Raw genomic sequence first — 19,525 nt, forward strand, 5'->3', positions numbered from 1 at the left:
AAAAGGAGAAATAACAACTGACACTGCAGAAATACAAAGTATCATGAGAGATTACTACAAGATACTATATGTCAATAAAACGGACAACCTGGAAGAAATGGGCAAATTCTTAGAAAAGCAGAACTCTCCGAGACTGAACCAGGAAGAAATAAAAATATAAACAGACCAATCACAAGCACTGAAATTGAAACTGAATAAAAATCTTCCAACAAACAAAAGCTCAGGACCAGATGGCTTCATAGGCCAATTCTATCAAACATTTAGAATAGAGCTAACACTTATCCTTCTCAAACTCTTCCAAAATATAGAAAATGGAGGAACACTCCCAATCTTATTCTACAAGAACACCATCACCCTGATACCAAAACCAGACATAGATGTCACACACACACAAAAATACTACAGGCCAATATCACTGATGAACATAGATGTGAAAATCCTTAACAAAATACTAGCAAACAGAATCCAACAGCACACTTAAAGGATCATACACCATGATCAAGTGGGGTTTATCCCAGGAATGCAAGGATTCTTCAATATGTGCAAATCAATCAATGTGATATACCATATTAACAAATAAAGGAGAAAAGGTATATGATTATCTCAATAGATGCCGAAAAAGCTTTTGGCAAAATTCAACACCCATTTATGATGAAAAACCCTCCAGAAAGTAGGCATAGAGGGAAGATAACTCAACATAATAAAGGTCATATATGAAAAAACCACAGACAACATCATTCTCAATGTTGAAAAATAAAACCATTTCCTCTAAGATCAGGAACAATACAAGGTTGCCCACTCTCACCACTATTATTCAACAAATATTTGGAAGTTTCAGCCACAGCCATCAGAGCAGATAAAAAAATAAAAGGAATCCAAATCAGAAAAGAAGCAAAGCTGTCACTGTTTGCAGATGACCTGATACTCTACATAGAGAATCCTAAAGATGCTACCAGAAAACTACTAGAGCTAATCAATGAATTTGGTAAAGTAGCAGGATACAAAATTAATGCACAGAAATCTCTTGCATTCCTATACACTAATGAAGGAAAATCTGAAAGTGAAATTAAGGAAACACTCCCATATACCATTGCAACCAAAAGAATAAAATATATAGGAATAAACCTACCTAAGGAGACAAAAGACCTGTATGCAGAAAATTATAAGACACTGATGAAATAAATTAAAGATGATACAAATAGATGGAGAGATATACCATGTTCTTGGTTTGGAAGAATCAACATTGTGAAAATGACTCTACTACCCAAAGCAATCTACAGATTCAATGCAATCCCTATCAAACTACCATTGGCATTTTCCAAAGAAGTAGAACAAAAAATTTCACAATCTGTATGGAAACACAAAAGACCCTGAATAGCAAAAAGCAATCTTGAGAGAGAAAAACGTAGCTGGAGGAATCAGGCTCCCTGACTTCAGACTATACTACAAAGGTAGAGTAATCAAGACAGTATGGTACTGGCACAAAAACAGAAATATAGATCAATGGAACAGGATAGAAAGCCCAGAGATATACCCATTCATATATGGTCACCTTATCTTTCATAAAGGAGGCAAGAATATACAATTGAGAAAAGACAGCCTCTTCAATAAGTGGTGCTGGGAACACTGGACAGCTACATGTAAAAGAATGAAATTAGAACACTCCCTGACACCATCACAAAAATAAACTCAAAATGGATTAAAGACCTAAATGTAAGGCCAGACACTATAAAACTCATAAAGGAAAACATAGGCAGAACACTCTATGACATAAATTATAGAAAGATCCTTTTTGACCCACCACCCAGAGAAATGGAAATAAAAGCAAAAATAAACAAATGGGACCTAATGAAACTTAAAAGCTTTTGTACAGCAAAGGAAAACATAAAGAAGACGAAAAGACAACCACTCTCAGAATGGGAGAAAATATTTGCAAATGAAACAACTGACAAAGGATTAATCTCCAAAATGTACAAGCAGCTCATGCAGCTCAATATCCAAAAATCAAACAACCCAATCCAAAAATGGGCAGAAGACCTAAATAGACATTTCTCCAAAGAAGATATACAGATTGCCAATACACACATGAAAAGATACTGAACATCACTAATCATTAAAGAAATGCAAATCCAAACTACAATGAGCTATCACTACACACCACTCAGAATGGCCATCATCAAAAAATCTACAAACAATAAAGACTGGAGAGGGTGTGGAGAAAAGGGAACCCTCTTGTCTTGTTAGTTGGAATGTAAATTGATACAGCTGCTATGGAGAACAGTATGGAGGTTCCTTAAAAATCTAAAAATAGAACTTCCTTACAACCCAGCAATCCCACTACTGGGCATATACCCTGAGTAACCATAATTCAGAAAGTGTTATGTACCACAATCTTCATTGCAGCTCTATTTACAATAGCCAGGACATGAAAGCAACCTAAATGTCCATCAACAGATGAATGGATAAAGAAGATATGGCACTGATACATAATGGAATATTACTCAGCCATAAAAAGAAATGAAACTGAGTTATTTGTAGTGAGGTGGATGGACCTAGAGATTGTCATACAGAGTGAAGTAAGTCAGAAAGAGAACAAAAATTGCTGTATGCTAACACATATAAATGGAATCTGAAAAAAAATGCTTCTGAAGATCCTAGGGGCAGGACAAGAATAAAGACACAGATGTATAGAATGGACTTGAGGACTCAGGGAGGGGGAAGGGTAACATGGGATGAAGTGAGAGAGTGGCATTGACATATATACACTACCAAATGTAAAACAGATAGCTGGTGGGAAGCAGTCCCATAGCACAGGGAGATCAGCTCGGTGCTTTGTGTCCACCTAGAGGGGTGGGATAGGGAGTGTGGGAGGGAGGTGAAAGAGGGAGGAGATATATGTATATGTATAGCTGATTCAATTTGTTGTACAACAGAAACTAACACACCATTGTAAAGCAATTATACTTCAATAAAGATGTTAAAATAAATATGGACCATATTTGTTCATTTTAACCAAATAAGCAAAAACGAAATTTGGTAATAAATTTGCAAGACATACTGGTGAAGAAAAAACTGAGATATTCTTTGATGTAAACTTTCTATTTTAATAAAACAAGTCTCAGTGGAGACATAAGAAATATGTCTGTTGACAATATAAATATTAAATTTGCTTTGTGGAGAGAACAAGGTGGACTATGCTGAAAAGTTTCCTCTCACACACACAAAATAGCATGATCTTTTGTGTAAAACCATACTGTGGCCTGTTTAGAAGACTAAAGCAATCACTGTGCAGAAAATGAACTGTCAGATACAGGAGTGAAAAAGCTTATTGAAAATTGAAATACTAGCTCATAAAATACCACATGACAAAAAGTCATCTTCTAGGCCCCTAAAAGAAAAAAATGGTTACAAACTGCCTTAGGGGAAACTAGGCACATCTTTAACTCTTTCTGGAATCTTAGCAAAGATTTTCACTTGACTTGGTCTACCTCGCAGGTGTATCATTTCAATTCACCACAAAGGCTTTAGAAGGTTTCTGGTTTTGATTCTGATTTTATATTGGAAGGGAAACAAGTTTTAAACAGAAGACCATTTAAAAAGGATAGCTCTATTTTTGGTTAAAAATTGTCTTTCTTGGGGAAGGTAGGGATCAATGTTAGAAGCAAGGGATAAATTTAGGGATTTTTAAAAAATATATATATAATCCAAAATAAAAGAGTGGCTTAAACTAGGGTGGTAAATGTTTAAGTGGTAAGAAATGAATATTGAATATATTTTGAATTTAAACACTGTGGGTTTTTCAAATAGACAAGATACAAGAGAAAAAAGACATCAGTAAAGCATAACTTCAAGGATTGTTGCCTGAGCAATCAGGACTGTAAAATTCCCATATATTGAAATGAGGAAATTGCCAAAAGGAATGGTTTCTGTGTTTGTGTTGGTGGTGGTGTGGTAGTGGGACTGATTGGTTAACTTTGAGAGTTAGATTTGGACATCTTAAGTTTGAGAAGTCTCTCAGATATCCAAGTGGAGATGGTCAGTGGGAAGTTGGATACATGAGTCTATTGCTCAGAGAAGATGCTGGAGACCTATCTTTGGTTTTGCCTCCACATCTGGTAGACATAGTTATGTTGAAAAAATAATTGCACTGGACAAGTTGAACAGGCAAGGAAGACATTATTCAAGACTATTACAATAAGTGGGAGACCAGAACTGAACTACAGTGGAACAAGGGCTGGAAGGATTTTAAGAGCTGGGGTGGGGGTGGGGAGATCTTAGGCCATTTTGTGTGTGTTTGCTAATTGACTCTGTCTAAAGGAAAAGGAACACACTTGTATCTTCATGACAGGAGGTAATTTTACAACTTGGAGCAAGGTAACCACCAAACTCAGACTTCTACCCACCCATAGAAATTGGGATCTTCCTTAATGGCTATATTTCAAAGGGATGTCTCCCATGTCCTTGAGAGCAACATTCATGCATTGTACAGCTGTCAAGAGACTTTGAAAAAGGTTCACATCTCAAAGGGTCAAAGAAAGAATTTACAATCACAAGTTTTCTAAAGTAAAAATGCTAAGAAAATGGGTGGGAAGGAACTCCTGCAGTCAGGCCATCTGGATTCTGTAAGGACAGGGAGTAAGAGGGAAGTTGGGCCTAGAGGGAGGAAGAAACCTGCTTCAGGTTAGTCCAAATGAAGGGATTATCAAGAGTGTCTTTTTCAGTCTTTAATAGCGTGACCATAAAATTTGTTTCTTAACTCAATACACTCTGAGAGTGGAAGAGGACGTTATTAATAATTAAACTGGATAATAGGTGTAGAATAGACTGCCCCATTAAACTTGGATGGATAGTTATTCTTCACAACATTTTCATGCAGGTTGGAGGAGAGGGTGTCATGAGATGTAATATATCCATGAAGATAAATAAAATTTACCTTAAAAATACTATCTGACCAAATTGCCAGGAAAAAGTGTATTGACACCAAAGATTTATAAGAAAATCAATTATGGAGATGATTTGGCCTGGTTCCTCCTTTAAGATTCAGCCCAGGAATCTGTGTCTTCAGAGGTCTCTATGTCTCTCAAAAGCAGGACAACATTTTTCTGTTTGCTTATCTCTCCCCTCAGCAAAACTTGAGGATTTTGAGAGCACAAACTTCCTCCTTAATCACTGTTACTTTAACACCTAAAAGTGTACCTTGTATATAGTAAATGGTCAATAAATACAGGTTGATTAAAATAATGCTGAGGGTAAAAAAAGAAAGTCAAATTTGGCACCAACATATTAAGCCTCAAAGACTGCAAAAACTGTTGTAAAATGAATAGAAATGAAATCAACAGAAAGTGTGAAGCCTGTGGTTTTGTTTCATATGGGATTGAGATTATAGTTTACAGGCATGGGAGAGGAGAAACTAATATATTTACCTAGTGGTATCCATAATGCTATTTGCTGCATTCCGTTTTATATTTTCTTCCTGTGGAATGTGCTTGTTTCCCATTAGTGCTTCATGAATTAACCATTACTGCCACCAATGTAATTAAAATATTGATTGCCAAGAGGAAGTGAAGATTCAGCATTAATTCATTCAGTAAAAATTTATAGAGTCCTATTATATGCCATTCCTTGCAATAGGCTCCAGGAATACATATAATAGCAAGTAATTATCTTGGCTGCACCAACTTGGGAGTAGAATTGAATTAAAATAGTGCCAAGTGTCATTTCATAGCTCCAAACTCATCGGATATATTGCAAATTGTCTTCTCTAACTCTGGTTCTAAGCAGTGAATACTATCTGGCATATTTCACAAATAGCACTTGTATGGATGAACGTGGTTCCCTTGTCAGTGTACCATGTCCTCCTCTTATTGGGGTAACCAGGAGCCCTGCCACTGCCCAGAGAATCCACAAACTCATGGCTGCTCCTATACCAATGTTTTGCCTATGTCTATTCCAGGAATCCCCCTTGTAGCGGAAATATTATTTATGTTTCCATTAACTCCTTGTTATTTTCACTAGACCTCATTTGTTTTTCTTATACCTGACTCTATCTTAATAGGGTGAATTCATTCCCCACTAGTGCAATGGTGACCTGATTTATAATACTCATTATAGCTATCATTTACTGAGAACATGCTATGTGATAGTCACTGTGATAATTTTTACAATGACCCAATGAGTGTGGCATTATTGTCATCTCTAGTTTATATATAGAAGTTTAAGTCACTTTCTCAATATCAGACGTTCCTACACTAGGGCTCACATTTTTTAAACAAGTTCTATACCCAGGAATTTACTGTCAGCCACTACAGCCCAGTCATTATTCCTTATCATCAAGCACCTTGGTATTCCTGCTAAGAACATCCAAGTTATCTCACCACTCTTACCTGCCAGAAATATCCAGAAGTGGCCTAAAAGTTTGAATATGCACCATAAGACCACATGCAGGGAGCACCCTTCCAATACACATAGGAACAATGCATGGACACATAGATCAAAGCCTTAAAGCATATTAAGTGATACAGTAAAGTACAGAATACTACTGAGAGCAAAGTCACTGAGGTCTGTTGTTGTCGAGAAATTGTTATCCGATTTGAATGAGGTATGGGTGGATTGCTACAGGTTGAGGAAGAGGGTATTACCTAGAGATAAGGTAGAAAAATTAAGTTAAGAAAGATCCTCCAGTGTTTGAATGCCAGGGCTAGCATTTGGGCTTTATCATGTTGCAATTAAAATGTGTTTTAATCTTTATATGATTATATGATTAGATTTGCATTTTCAAAGGAATTGAGAAAGACTTCTCTAGTGGCAATGTGGAGCATGGAGAAAATCAGAATGTTCAGTTTGGTGGTTGTTATAATCGTTATACAGACAGTGAGAGCTAATCTAAGGCAGTGACCATGGAAAGTGGAAGCAGCAAAAGAGTTAGAAGGATATTTCTGGAGTATATCTATAGAATTTAGCAACTGATTGAATGTCAGGCATGAAGAAGAGGAAATTGTCAGCAATGCCTGAAATTCCTTATGATTCCTTACAATGATTTCCTTATGATGACAGCAAGCTCTTACACAATCTGGCCTCCAGTCAATTTCCTGACCTCACCTCATATTACTTTTACCCTTTCTCACTCCCTCCAGTTGTAGTGACCTTCCTCTTGGAATATAGCAGACAGGCTCCCATTTGAGGGCATTTATATTTCTCTTCCCTTTCCCTGGAGTACTTTTCTTCCAGATGTTTCTATAGTTCAGATCCTCAAATCTTTCAGGTTTTAATTTCTGAGTAAGGTCCTTATTCATCACATACTTAAAATTACACACACGCACGCACACACACACACACACCCCTAACAAGGCACAGCCTAGCCAGTTGCCTGTATTATTCTTTTCTAAGCTATTAACACCAGTACTGACATACTACTTGTTTTACTTACTCATTTTTGTATCTCTTTTTTCACATGCTAATACAAGCTTGTTAAGACAGGATTTCTGTTTTGTTTACTACTGCAACTCTGGTTCTATGAGAGGGTCTTTAAAATACTAATTTAGTTTAATTTCTAGATAAGCTGAGTCAGTAGATTTTTTAAATGATATTTTCTCAAACTTCAGGTTTCCTTATTTTTATTTTGGATGCCCAAATATCACATCCATGACATAAAGGCATATACAACCACTCACATGTGGTTGTACATATACACAACCACAGACTCACAAATATGTGTGCACACACACACACACACACACATGCACATCAACATACACAAAATGTTCCCACTTCCTGAGGTCATCTCTTGGGACTGGAAATGGATTTTGGTCTATGGCATTGAAATATCCATTACTACCTGTGATTTTTTTTATGTTTTATTAAGTACCTGCCTTAATCCTAAACCTACAGTCGACACTTTGCCAGTTTTTGAAGCAAGCTACAGAAGCAGAACAGGACTAAAAAAAGAGCCATTGTTACATCTATGTGAGGTCAAACCTTCTGACAGAGTTGGTGTTCAAACCATAATGGGCATGGAGCTAAAAATTGAATTGATCCAAGGGGAAAAAGATATTCCAAAGCCATGATTTAAATGCTCAGTTTATTTCAACTCTTTAGAATCCCATCTGGGAGCATGACAGTTTTAGCCACTGGCACTTCACCAAAATTCACCAAATCAAATTACTGAAATTCATCTTGCCACAAAGTAAATCTGTCAAAAATCAAACTTACTGATGAATACTTTGCTAAATGACTGATTTTAAAATTTCATGAAATTTGATAGATATGATTTTAACAAATTAAGAGAAAGATTTAAGTGCTTTAATGGGAACATTTTAAGAGCTTAACAGGAATATACAATTTTGATCCTTCTGTTGAAATACAATTTTATGAATGCTACAATTCAAAGTGCTAATATTAGAGTTCTAAATGTATGTATATATTTACTTCAAAATGTGAATTACAGATTCTGTAACCAAAGTTTCATTAATTTATATAGGAATTTTTCAGGTTAATGTAATTTAAAACAAAAATTTTGTTCATTTTGGATTTATAATCTTTAACAGTTTCAGAATTAATTTGGCAATTTCAGGTAGCATTTAAGTTTAATTTGTTATATCTGGAAATTAGTTGCCACAATTTATTACATACAATTTATTATGTGATGTGGTTGCTCCTGTCACCTCCTCATTTATTTCTATTCATAGAGTTCATTAGATTTATTCTTTCAGGGCATCCATGTCTTGCTTCCACTCTTGAACACTTTTACTCTTTGATACTGAATCTTTCTCCTAACAGCTAACAAGTCAATGTTTTCAATTTCTCATTGTTAGATACTAAAATTTCAGCATTTCATAAATGATGTGAGTCTTTTAGTTACTTCAGATTTCTTTTAGAGGCTTTTGGATGTTATTTTTTACTTTCCAAAATTAAAGCAAATTAGGTATAATATGTTATTTTTAGCATTTAACAATAACTTTAATTAGGTTAAGTTTAAATTGTTAATAAAAAGTAAATATTTATGTGTATGTATATATGTGTATGTGTACATACATATATGTATATATTTTTAAACATTTATATAGGTTTTAAATGTGTATATTATATGTATTTAAATATGCATAATATTTAAATAAATATTTCAAAACTTTTTGCCTCTGCAGTGTCCAAAAGTGTACATTCTTGTGAAAGCTGTTAACACACTCATCAAACCTATTGAAAACCATTTTTAACAATTAATGTATTTGGGAAATTTGAGAAATGAATCAATTGGCAATTTGATGACTTAGAATATGGCCTTCAACAATAAATTTTGTCTGAATTGATCATTCATCACATTGGTCAATTTTTGAATTTCATTTCTGTGAATTGTTACAGTGATAGTATCCTGCATCATAACATAATTGTGAATCTGAACAGAGAAAATGTGTTCAGGATTAGATACCTGATTCAAGCTGGGCAAATCAGAATTTTTCTCAGAGCTTACTCCGACCAAAAAAAGAAGATAATATCCTATAGGGGCCCTATGGTGTCTTGACTACTGATGAAAGTCAAGTGGACTGAAGAAGATACATGGACTCAAGAGGAAGAGAAAGTCAATTTGAGGAAAATAGAGCAGGTAATCACATAAGAATAAAAAAGCAAAAATAAGGTAAGAAAAAGAAAATGTCCTGAAAGTAATTGAGTGTTGTTCTCAAGTTGTTCTTGCAGCTCATCCTAATTTGCATCTCAGAATGCCTTGAATCAGGGAGATGCCCCCTTGTGAGCATGATAAATCTTTTTTGGTAAGCTGATAGTTTTGGATTTCTATCAGTTTGAACTTTAAGACATGAAACAGATAGACTTTGGGCAAGTCACAGAATAATAGTGATAGTAATGATGATGATGGTGATGATGACAATAATGATGATGATATAATAATTTTTTAAATGCCTTGAAGTTGTTTTACATTCTTGAATAATCAGTGCTTTGTAGTTGCTATAAAGCAACCACTGCATAGCAAGCGATGAGCTAGGTATTGGGATACATTTATGAAAATAAAGTTTCTTCAAGACAGACAAGTAAACAGTCATACATTAAATCTTATGACATAACATATGCAGAATTCTAATACAGAGAAGATTAGAAATTGATCTTCCTTAATCCTCTGTGGCAATATTTCTATTAATAAATGAATCTTCGATGTATTTATATCAACTCATAATTAACTATAATAACAAATGTCATTTTTATTAGCTGTATGAAAATCTGTTGGTAAATAATATTCTTGAATTTCACAGCATGGGTATAATTCAAAATTTCACATATTTATAGTATTCAAATTACATATTCTGGTACCGTGTTTAAGATAAGAAGTGGATATCCTTTCTAATAGAACTAGATAATTATTAATAATACATGACGTTATAGATCAGAGGGATTATATTCAGAATTTTCTCCATGAAGTTGTTGAATGATGTTCAATTATCTATGAGATCCAACTAAATGGAGATATATATTAACTTTATTCTGTTTAGGAGAAATTAAAGGGCACAGTAAGTATGGCTTCATAGAGGTGTACAAAACAGGCTGCTCTTTACCAAGTCCTTGGAAAAGATGGATTGGATGTGTGGCAAATATTAACCAATATTTCCTTCTGAAGCCATTCATAAAACTATACTTTTCATACTTTCTTGTTTTAAGAAAAGGGACTTACTTGATTCCCACATTTGAATGGACTTATCTGATTCTGGGCTCTTAATTCTGATTTTTGGTTATCTTAATATCAATTTAATGGCCACAGATACTATTATAATCTTTAAGAAAAAATAAAAAATATATATATTTCATGAATACTGAGGTATTTTCTCCCTACAAACTATAAAAGCTTTTTAAAAAGTGACAATGTCCAGAGCTGTCCAAGGTAACTGGCACTAATACACCCATGTGGGAATGCAAACTGGTACATTATTTATACAGGGCAAGTTGGCAGTATATAGCAAGAACCATGGAAGTCCTTCATAAATTTTAAAAAGAAAATCCTCACTAAAAACATCTTTAAAAATAATTATTAATGTGGGCAGATATTTATACACAAGCATGTTTATCTTATAATTTGTAATAGCAAATGTTTGACAACAGCCTAAGTGTCAAGTGACAGAATAGTAATACGGAAATACAAAAGGGAGTATGTTGTGGCCAGTAAACAAAGTGTTTCTGAAGATTATTTAATAACATGTGAATTTGCTTACAATAGAATAGAATATTTTGATATAAATACAGCAGTCTGCATACACACATATGAAAGGATCATTCTAATTTTGTTCACTCCACCTCTATCAATATCAGGACATGGAACTAAGGTCCCAGGAGAGTAATGGCTCTACATGTGGTAGGGTTGACAGTGGGTACTGATATCTGTGTCTACATTTTCTTCCCAGGCCAACAAATAGACTGCATATTCTAGCTTCCTTTGCAGTTAGTTGTGGCTCCACAACTCCTAACCTCCCTCTTCCACTGTCTTTAGAAGTGCTTGAAAGACAGTTTTGTAATTTGTGATACCTACTGATTTTCTTTCCCACACCCAATTTCCGAATGGTTTTGCCCCTATTATCTCTGTCTTGTCAATTTGGATTCTATCTCCTATGAGGTCTCCACAGTATGTGGTTTTATCCTGCAGTGGAGTCTCAGTTGGTTAGTTTTGAGAGCTCATTGGTCCCAGACTATTTCTTTGATTGGACTGCTATAATTTCCAGTGAGTGTTTATAGGCTATTTTAGGTTTCTCTGTATAACAGGTCATCAGAGGTCCCCAAGTCTTCTCTTCATTTCCAGCTGCATAGGCATTGATATCATGGAGGTCTTTTTGCCTTCAGTGGTTTGTTTCCAGTCACTCATATTTTGCAGTTTGTGGGAATGCTTAGTATTTTTGTAGTTGTTTTTGGGTTTTTGTTTTGCTATCCTGGTTGATGTTTTAGTTTTATGGGGGGAAGCAAAGAAATTAAAGTAACAACAGCAGTAAAACTATGTTGTCAGAGATACCATCAGCACAGAGTCCTGAACAAATACAGTTTGAGTCCTTACAGTACACAGCACTATGTTTGAAGTGGGGAAGATAGAGGAATTATGAAAGTAAACAATAACAGTATAAGGGATTATAAGAAATTGTCCATACAAAGCATAAAAGATAGATAGGACATTGATATGTCAAGACATCTGAGTTCTAATTCCAGATTAACCATTAACTTCTATATGGTTTGGGGTGAGTTATCTGTCATCTTAGTTTCAGATTTCTCATATGTTAAATAGCTGAATTTTGTTTCCTTTTGGCTTAGACTTATGGTTTTCTATGAGAAGAACATACACTTTACGTTATATTTATATGATCAGCCATCTAGTCCTACTCAAAATCTTACAGAAGTTTTTCTTTCCAGAATAAAACCTAATTTATTTACCAGGACATCTAGCATCTAGCAGCAACATTCCAGTATTATCTTTTACCCTGCCCAACTCTAAACCCTCTCTTCAAGCTATGCTAAGGTTAAAATTCCCAAATGTATATCAACACTTCTTTTCACTCTTTTGCTCTTGCTCATATATGGTTTTCTTATCTGGTTCAGACAGAAAATCTTTGCCTCCAGTCTGCCTATTGAAACTCTAACCCCTCAACTCACCAACTACTTCTCTTAGGAAAACATCATGCACTACCCCAGTTAAAAAAATGTTCTCCCTTCTCAGATAGAAATTTTATCACATTCTGCCTTAAATTACTGTGGTCTGAATATATGTTTGCTGCTTCATTACAGTTTAGGCTGAGCAATGTGGAGCAGCATAAACAAATCAAACTTAGCTTGAGAATCAGACCAAGGTTTGAATTGTGATTTCACCAACTAATAAAACATGACCTTCACCAAGTTACTTAAGTGCTCTGGATTTAACATCAGGGCAATAATATAAAATATATTTTATAAAGATATAAGGTAATTTTTAATCATTTATCTCGTCTCATGCTCAATTACAACTTTCTACATGACACCCTCAATTAGCAGACCCAAAATAATATTTATGATTAGTATATAAGCCCAAACCATGTATCAATCAACCTTGTCTTGTCCATTGCTAGAATTACACAGATAATCACCCAGTTTCTCAAGCCAAATGACTGGGATTATTTTATTAGATTTTTCTCACTCTGTCTTCACCCCTCCAACTTACTCATCAGCATGCAGTTTCTCTTAAATATATCCATCTCTACTCCTGTCTAAAATGCCAACATCTCTCACTAGGCAAAGGCAAGGAGCCTCCTAACTGTTCACATTTGCTTCCATCAGTCTATTTTCTACCCAGTAGAATAACCCAGATTACTTTTAAATATATAAATTATATCACATAGTCCTCTTTTCCTAAAACCATGTAGGAATGTTTCACTACTCTTTGAATGTAATCTAGTCTCTTACTATATCCTACAATGCTCTGTAGAATCTGTGCCCTGAACTTCTCTGAGCCCACCTACAAACAATTCTTCCAACTGTATTCTGCTCTAGCCACCATGTCCATGTTGTCATTTCTCAAAATCTGCAAGATTGTTCTTATTTTGGAGCCTTTAAGTTTCTGTTTATTTTACCTATAATACTTTTCTCAGGCTTTCTTATTGTGGAGACTTCTTATCAGGTAGGTCTCTGCTAATTCAACTAACTGTGGCAATATTTATTATGTTATGCACATATATTATATACATTATATTAGATCAGACATACACATCTATTAGTGATCAATAATAAACAAGATCCTGTTCTCATGAAGGTTGAAATATCAATTGGATATCACAAAAGCAAACATGAAACTATGAACCAAAGTAGGATTTGGGGGACCTCTTCTTTGGCCCTAATTTTTTCCATCTAGTTTTATTGAGATACAATTGACATACAGAGCTGTATAAGTTTAAGGTGTGTACCATAATGATTTGACTTACATACCTCATGAAATAATTACTTCAATAAGTTTAGTGAACATTCATCATCTCATATAGACACAAAATTAAAGAAATAGAAAAATATATTTTTCCTTGTGATAAGAAAATTTTTCATATATAATATACAACAGTGTTAATAATATTTATCATGTTGTACATTACATCCCTGGTAATTATTTACTTATGACTGGATGTTTGTACCTTTTCACCACCTTCATCTAATCTCTCCTCCCCCTCTCCCCTGTCTCTGACCACAAATCTGATGTCTTTTTCTATGAGTTTGTTTGTTTGTTTTTGAGGTATAACTGACTAACATTTCCGGTTACACAACACAGTGGCTCAATATTTCTATACATTTCAAAATGGTCACCACAATAAGTCTGGTTACTATCTGTCACCATACAAAGATATTATATAATTATTGACTATATTCCTCACACTGTACATTTCATCCCTGTGACTAATTTATTTTGGAACTGGAAGTTTGTATCTCTTAATCTTCTCCCTCATCTATTTCTCTCCTGAACCTGTTTGTTCTCTGTTTCTATGATTGTTTCTGTTTGGTTATGTTTGCTAATTTGTTTTGGTTTTTTAGATTCCACATATAAATGAAATCATACAGTATTTGTCTTTCTCTGTCTCAATTATTTCATTTAGCATAATACCTTCTAGGTCCATATATGTTGCAAATGACAATATTTCATTCTTTTTGTGGCTAATATTCCATTCAATATATACCAGGTCTTCTTTATCCATTCATCTATTGATGGGCACTTAGATTACTTTTGTATCTTGGTTATTGTAAATACTGCTGCATTGAACATTGGGGTGCATACATCTTTTCCAATTAGTGTTTATTGGATAAATACCCAGGAGTGGAATTGCTAGATCATGTGGTAGTTCTATTTTTAATTTTCTGAGGAAGCTCCATACTGTTATCCATAGTAGCTGTACAAATTTACATTCCCACCAACAGTGCAAGAGTGTTCCATTTTTCCCACACCCTCACCAAGACTTTTTATTTCTTGTCTTTTTGATAAGAGCCATTCTGAAAAGTGTGAGGTAATATCTCATTGTAATCTTTATTTGTGATGCTGAGTATCTTTTCATATACCTGTTGGCGATCTGTATGTCTTCTTTGAAAAATGTCTGTTCAGTTCCTCTGTTCATTTTTTAATCAGGTTGACTATTTTTCAATGTTCAGTTTTATGAGTTCTTTGAATATTGTGGATATTAACACCTAATCAGATATATTGTTTGCAAATATCTTCTTCCGTTCAGTAGGCAGCCTTTTTGTTTTGTCTATAGTTTCCTTTGCCGTACAGAAGATTTTTAGCTTGATGTAGTCACATTTGTTTATTTTTGCTTTTGTTTCCCTTGCTTGAGGAGACATATCCAAAAAAATATTGCTACGACCGATGTCAAAGGGAGTATTGTCTATATTTTCTTCTGGGAATTTTATGGTTTCAGGTCTTACACTTAAGGCTTTAATCCATTTTAATTTTATTTTTATATATGGTGAGAAAGTAGTCCAGTTTGATTCTTTTTCATGGAGCTGTCCCGTTTTCCCAACACCATTTATTGTCACAGATTAATTGCCCAAATAAGTTTCTTGTTTAAAAAAGAAACTTGTCTTTGAGCCTCACGTGAAAAATTCATCATCCTTGGACAGAGACAACTGGAACAGGAGCAGTTCCAACTTAATATCTGTCACAGGTGAGAGCTAAAGAGATAACAAAGTTTTATTTTATGAAGCATTATCATGATTTAATTTATATCTGTTGATCATAATGGGCCTAACATAATATTAAAGTGTATATCATACTTATGACCAAATTTAAAATTTTGTTTATGTCACTTTCAACATTTGTAATGCTATGCTTATCATACTATATTCCAAATTCCTTGAGATATATCTAAACTTTCTCTAAGTTACAGCTGCTTATTGTCATATTCCTCTGTAAGCTTTTATCATTTATTATTCAACTTTCTATATAACATATTTTTATTTATTTTTCCTTTTATTACCAGATGTAAGGAACCAGCTTAAATTTATTTTATATGTGGTGAAAATATTTTAATTACTTAAATTGTTTTAATGGTAAATATCAGAAAAAAATTAAGCATTACATTTAAAAAATTCACCCTACAATATCACTCAAAAATTAGAATTAGAGTCATGAACAGAATTTTTTTCTCATTTCCCTTTTAAGAGGTAGCTAATTTCTGGTTTTCAAATTATTTATGCTGTATTTATATGAATCAGCTATTTAAAAAAATCTATTCAAACATCTTAATTCCAACTATCTGGATTTTTGACGTCAGCTAACTGTAATCCATTCATAATAAAAGGTTTGAGGGAGCATTTTTGCTTTATATATATCATATATAGAGAGAATTATTGTGTTATAATATATCATTACAGCATATATATGCCACATTATATTATTTATTTATTTACTTATTTATTTAATCAGTATATATATGCTATCATATGTACCTAATGCATGCCCATGAGCTGGGACAAAAACATAAGCTTTTTAAATAAGCTTTGCTTTAAACAATAGTTAAATGAGAATTTAAAAAGAAAGGCCATATTATTTGTTTGTTTATTTTTTTTCTACTGAGCAAAATCTTCTTGCACAAAATATTCCAAATATGTTTTTGTCCATGAAAATTGAGGAGTTCCTAAGAGATAGTAAATTAGTTCCTTCCAAAGAAGGGAACTACATCCAACAAAGACAATATAGTAGGAGAATAAATGCCAGGGGGAGGGGAGGAGTCTGATTTGTTGAAGAACAAAATGAGGAATCCAAAGAAGCAATATACAGAAAATAAGACCAATCTCAAAAATTAAGGGAAAGAACCAGAAATAAAAGCATATGTGGGTTTGCAAGAAGAGCCTACAAAACACCAATAACTTTATTATTTTTTTTAATTTTTACTTTATATTGGAATATAGTTGATTAACAATGTTGTGTTAGTTTTGGGTGTGCAGCAAAGTGATTCATATACATACGTATGTATCTATTGTTTTTCAAATTATTTTCCCATTTAGGTTATGACAGGAGATTAAACAGAGTTCCCTGTGCTATACAGTAGGTCCTTGTTGGTTATCTATCTTAAATATAGCAGTATATACATGTCGATCCCAAACTCCCAGTCTATCCGCCTCCCCCTCTTCCCCCTGGTAACCATAAGTTCATTCCCTAAATCTGTGAGTCTGTTTCTGTTTTGTAAATAAGCTCATTTGTATCATTTTTCTTTTAGATTCCTCATATAAGTGATATCATATGATATTTGTCTTTCTCTGCCTGACTTACTTCACTTAGTATGATAATCTCCAGGTCTACCCATGTTGCTGCAAATGGCATTATTTCATTCTTTTTAACAGCTGAGTAATATTCCATTGTATATATGTACCATATCTTCTTTATCCATTCATCTGTCAATAGACATTTATGTTGCTTCCATGTCTTGGCTATTGTAAACAGCACTGCAATGAACATTGGGGTGCATGTATCCTTTCTAATCATATTTTTCTTTGTATATATGCCCAAGAGTGAGATTGCTGGGTCATATGGTAGCTCTATTTTTAGTTTCTTAAGGAACCACCATACTGTTCTCCACAGTGGCTGACCCAATTTACATTCCCACCAACAGTGTAGGAGGGTTCCCTTTTCTCCACACCCTCTCCAGCATTTATTGTTTGTAGATTTTTTGATGATAACCATTCTGACCAGTGTGAGGTGATACCTCACTGCAGTTTTGATTTACATTTCTCTAATAATTAGTGATGTTGAGCATCTTTTCATGTGCTTTTTAACCATCTGTATGTCCTCTTTGCAGAAATATCTATTTAGGTCTTCTGCCCATTTTTTGATTGGGTTTTTAGTTTTTATGATATTGAGCCACATGAGCTGTTTGTAAATTTTGGAGACTAATCCTTTGCCAGTCGCACCGTTTGCAAATATTTTCTCCCATTCTGTGTGTTGTCTTTTAGTTGTGTCTATGGTTTCCTTTGCTGTGCAAAAGCTTTTGAGTTTAATTAGGTCCCATTTATTTATTTATTTCCATCAATATAGAAGATGGATCAAAAAATATATTGCTGCAATTTATGTCAGAGAGTGTTCTGCCTATGTTTTCCTCTAAGAGTCTTACAGTATCTGGTATTACATTTAGGTCTTTAATCCATTTTCAGTTTATTTTTTTGTATGGTGTTAAAGTGTGCTCTAATTTCATTTTTTACATGTATCTGTCCAGTTTTCCCAGCACCATTGTTTAAAGAGACTCTCTTCCCCCCCACTGTATAGTTTTTTCTCCTCATGGGTTTATTTCTGGGCTTTCTATCCTGTTTCACTGATCTATATTTCTGTTTTTTGTTTTTTTTTTTTTTGTCTTAGAAATCCTGAATCAGTGGCAGCATTATCAATGTTCTCTTTACTGAGGCTCTGGGATTAACAAAAATGTCCTGACTGGCACTATTTCTACCTTAGCTATTGGTCAAGAGACACTGTGAGCTAAAAGTTATAGAATTAGAATTAGAAATAAAACTACTGCATAAGAAAAATATGTGGATGATTCTACACAATTTTAAATATTATATGACCTTATTTCACTATTTATTCATATATAAAAATCAATTTAGAAACCTAGAAATACTAATTTAAAGGGGGATAGTTGTTTTTTTGTTGTTGTTTTTTTTCTTATGTTTTGGGTTTTTTCTCCTCCATTAAGAAGATATTTCTAAGTGAATAGGATTCTAATTTCTGGAGATATGGACAGTAGAGCACTAGTTTCAATTTTACATCTTTATAAAAATAAAAACGTCTTAATTGTTTGTGTGTTTTGTAAGTATAGCCTGAGGCGTCTCCTTACCAATTAGAAGCTGCAGTGTATCCACATATACAGATTGCAGAAAAATAAATAAATAAACACCATGAAAGCTCTTGGGTTAAATGATTTGAAGCTTGTCTATAATAGACTACTATGCTGCTTTCATTTCCCATTATTGTAATTCAAAGCAGCAAATATATTTTGAGCATCAACATCAGGGGCTGGAAAAACAGATCTGAAGTATACTACTGAGGTAAATGGCAGTTAGAAAATATAAGGAAATACCATGCAACATTTATGTTTTTTCAACAAATATAACTGGGCTACTAATATGTCTCTAGAGCTATTGTAAATTTCCTGGTCCTAAGGACCTTATAGTCTAGTATGAGAGAGAAATAATATACCTTTAACAAATAAATAAAATGAATAATCACATAGAAATGTATACTCTGAAGAAAACAAAGCAGGGTGAAGAAATATAAATTGATGATTCTGTAGTTAGTTATGGCATTATAGATATAATTTTTAACGTCTTACATGACCTGTAAGTTACAGCTTTGGCCACTTCTCTTACTTCTTTCCACCTACCTTTCACTCATCTCCCACAATAGAGCTCCTTGCTGTTCCTCAAACAAGCACTCGCCCAAGTTAGAGTCTTACACTAACTGTCCCCTTTGCCTATTATTCTCTTCCTCCAAATTTGGCTCTCCTTCATCTCCTTCTCATCTTTGCTCAAATGTCAGCTTCTCAATGAGCTATGACTG

Source organism: Eschrichtius robustus, chromosome 20 (genome assembly GCF_028021215.1).
Source record: "Eschrichtius robustus isolate mEscRob2 chromosome 20, mEscRob2.pri, whole genome shotgun sequence".
In the NCBI taxonomy this organism is placed as follows: Eukaryota; Metazoa; Chordata; class Mammalia; order Artiodactyla; family Eschrichtiidae; genus Eschrichtius; species Eschrichtius robustus.